Below are 4436 nucleotides of genomic sequence, written 5' to 3' on the forward strand. Positions count from 1 at the left end.
CCGCCTTTTTCCCCGTTTCCCTTCCCCTTCCCGCCGCCGCGCCGTCTTTCTTCATCGCGCTTCTTTATCGTGTATCGAGATTTCCATACAAAGTTGCGCCCGACGATCGCCCGTATAACGCAGCGATATTCGCCGTTCGCGGCGTGCAACCCGCTGCATTTCTCACGCGCATCGCGCGCATATACGCTTACGAGTGCATCGGCCTCGTCGGGCATTAAAGGAAACAGAAGGAAGGAATCGGAGAATTTCCCCCCACAAAGTGTTCTGAGATTTTGAATTTTCGAGATGAAATCCTTCGAATTCGATTTATGGATTAACGTATTGGATTAATCTTTATTAATTCTAACGATGAGCAGTTGTGCGACGACAGTCTGGCCGGCCAATCGAAATATTAGAAACAGCAGCAAGAGATATAAGTTTGAATTATACATACCTATATCTCATTTCCATGGACCTACTCAGGATTTTTTTAAGGGAGGGTTTTATATCGATTGTCATCAATATTATCACATAGACAATAATAAATTCCTTACATTAATAAATTACTCTTTTCGAGTATAATTTATAATAGCTTAAAATATGTCCCCTTCCCATTTCTGACTTTGAATGGAGAAAATGTTACGTTTTGTCAATCATAAGTTGTAATCATAAATTTCGGGTGGAGAAAGTGAGATAGGTTTAAAGTTTAAACCCCCTCCATCTTATGGATACGTCCATGCTTATTTCGCAATTCTTATCTTTATCACTATTTTTCTCTGATATATATATTTTTTTATATTATCATATGAAATATTTTATAGATACTATTTACAAAATATGATATAAATCACGTTTGATATTTGTGAACTTATTTTTGGACTCCTTTGTTTTATGTGTGAAAAAATTAATTCCATCGATAAATAAATAAAATGATACGCAACATTGGCTTCGTCCGATATCTCGATTAATATGCTCGAGCGTGTTCACGCGCGTGATAGCCGTCCAACGCAAACATACACAAACGCCGATTGGTACCTCGCTCCTACAGGTGGAATTAAATTAATGCACGAAGATTTCCGATATACCGAGAACGAGCTGCAAGAATAAATCAGTTGCTGTATATACGGGAAACACGACACAACGCTCCACGTATTGCGCTCGTTTGCGGCGTGCGGAATGAGAGTGATGCTGATGAGACTCAATGCGACGTAGAGACACTATAATAAGAGACTGGCATAAATTCTAGTTGGATAGAAAATGGCGTTCACAGGACGATAAGTCATAGAACGCGTTCGCAACTAGGACGGAAAAGCAGAAAAAATAGGAAAGCAGAAGCCAATCAGAATTCGGGCTGTACTATCATTTATTCAGCACGACGTTTGATTCGCTTCTGCCATTCTATATCTAGCTAATCAAAAATTAACCCATCTATGCCAGTCTCTTATTATATTATAGTGTCTCTAATGCGACGCGACGGATCGCGCCGCGTCGGGCAAATCGGCGTAAACGCGTAAAAATACAGGCGTACCGTACAGTTTACACAGATCCGTAATGTCCGTTTTCATCAATATAAGTTGCTTTCCATTCACACGAAACCCATGATAAATTCGATTGTACTCAGTGCGCACTGAAGCCGTCGTACATAAATTAACATAAAAATATGTTATTTTGCAATAAAATTATTTACAGATTTGATGCTCATCAACATCGTTTACTATTAACATCTTCTAAGATGTGTCTATGAGCATAAATATTAAATATTAAATAGTAAATTACTTGTCTATTTAATTTGCGATAACGCTACTCTAGTTCTGTTAGGGTTGCGTTTCAAGACTAAAAATTAAATTCGACGCGCAGTTTGCAGGCTTGTATATATCCGGACGACACGTATGTTAAAAAACGAAGGTTTTGAAGACATCTTTTCAAAAGATGTCTTAAAGACGTTTTATGTCCTGATTTTGGACCTTTTGTTGTCTCATGGATAAATTCACACACGGAACTACAATTGCTGAGTCGCGTTCAGAATCTTCATTCTGAACATATGCATACCCAGGAATCGTTTTATCTTTGTTGTTCACCGAATGTTAAACAAAAATAAAATGACACTTGGGCGGACTCGAATTTGATGAAATTTCTGAATGCAGCCCGGGTGCCGGCTGCGGAAGTGTCTTAAATTGTCCGTCACATGCGTTGACTACAGCGGTAAACGGAGCAAACCGTAGATAGTTTGGGCCCCGTTTGAGACCGATCGGCGAACAAAGTGTGCGAACCAATGGCCACCGTGCGAACACAAACATAAATCCAAATTAGCGGCAACTTAACACGCAATCGTGCGCCGATCGATCGATTCTCTCCTTTCCCCGCGTTTTCGAATGCATGACAGTAAATCGTAAAGACCTATCAGCCTCGGTTCATCGCTCGACACGCGTTTCGAGGGCATTTAGCTCCGCTGATCCCTTCCCTGCGAATGTTAGTATCAGCGATTCGAATTGAAAGTCTATCCGCATAATCGCGATTGCTGGATTTAATTATCGTTTAGAAAATTACTTAAGCAAGAAGAATTGTTCATGGACTCGGGTTTGTAAAAATTTATTACAATACAAGAGACATAATGCTATTAATATTATTAAGTTTTATTCAAAAATATTTCTTTTCAAAAGATTCCTATTTTGTAGAATAAGTTTCCGATTTAAAAATTCAAGCATTTAAAACTTGAAAGTTGCAGAAGTGAGATTACATCCACCGATGAGTCTATATGTTATGCATCTGACGTTTCTTTTAATTAAAAAATATAAATAGAAAATGGACAAAAGTTTTAACTCTTATTCATTTGTATCAAATGCAAGTCTAGTTTTTATTTTTTTAGAAGTTTTCATTTTTGTCAAAATATATTTATCACGCTATCAAAAAAAAAAACATATGTATTATACAAAAATTTATAAAGTAAACGTTTCAATTAGTGCTCGGAAACATCAGACGATTTGACAGTTCGGACAGTTCAAATCTTAAGTTCGAACGTTAAATATTTCGGACTGAATGTATGTTCAAACTATTTTAATTCACTTCAGAGCTGAAAGTTCGAAATTATTACATTTCGAACTCAGATATTACAAGTCATCCTCAGAATCATTCTGAATATATCCAGGATGGCTCAGGATATTTGTAGGACCATATCAATAAATATAGGAATTTTATTTAACTGCTCTTTTGTTTTCAAGGCATACTATATTTGTTTACCGTCTGAACTTCAGACATAACGAATTGACATTTCATACTGATCATTGCTTAAGCTCGAACTGTCCGAAATATTCGAATTAGATAAAAGATCATTTTTTTTTAAACTTCGAACTATTCGAATAGATCGAATATTCAACATGTTCGAATCTTTTGTCTAAGCCCTAGTTTCAATGACCGGACATGTACTTACATATTTATACATTTTTATATATGTTTATACATATTTATATATATTCATGCATGAGAAGTTGTTTACCGGACTCGCTGCGATTTTTATTTAAAACTGTGATTTTAATATTATTATTCGAGTTTGATTATCAATTATAGAGATGATAATTGCAGAGAAAAAATTGTAATTTTTCGGCAATATATAAAATATATATTATAGCATTAAAAGTATGCGTGCTTATTTATATAACATTTATATATATATATATAAAATCATGAATATAATAATGTATTATTGAAATATTTTTGTCAATAATCGCAAATTTTTATTCAATGATGTCATCGTTCTTCAATTATCTCCGGGCTTCTATTATATAATTACGAAAATTTGCCCAAGATTTCAACAGTTTTTAAGGGGATCCTAAAGCCGTTTGTATTACCGATTAAATCGTAATTTTTGTATAACAAATACTTTTTTTCTCTTTCACAGATTCGAAAATCTTTTTCCAGGATTAAAATACACATTAATACGTGTTGGTGAGGTGCGGTTTATGCCGAGAAGGATAAAAAATTTTTCTTAAGATTTTTTTTTCAATTTCGAAATTTTTTGTCATTTTCGGCATAAACCCCACCTCACAAACACGTATTAATGTGTATTTTAATCCTGGAAAAAGATTTTCGAATCTGTGAAAGAGAAAAAAAGTATTTGTTATACAAAAATTACGATTTAGTCGGTAATACAGACGGCTTTAGGATCCCCTTAATAGTATCTCATCGGTGTATAAAGTCAATTATTTGACATTAAATTTAATGTCAAAAATTTTATAACAACAGTCGATAACATCGGTACTCTTTAATTATCACCAAGCTTCCAATGATAATCACGAAAATTTACCTAATATCGGTAATTTATTATATAGTTTTGAAATTGAAACTTGACATTACCATCGCACGAGGTCTCTAAATTCGTTTTTCAGTGAGACATAGGCTACATTTACATCGTGTGCTTAGTCCACGACCTATACGATAGATGTCTTTGTTTAATCTACAGG

The sequence above is a fragment of the Mycetomoellerius zeteki genome, unplaced genomic scaffold (assembly GCF_001594055.1).
Source record: "Mycetomoellerius zeteki isolate Tzet28-1 unplaced genomic scaffold, Tzet1.0 scaffold62, whole genome shotgun sequence".
Lineage (NCBI taxonomy): Eukaryota > Metazoa > Arthropoda > Insecta > Hymenoptera > Formicidae > Mycetomoellerius > Mycetomoellerius zeteki.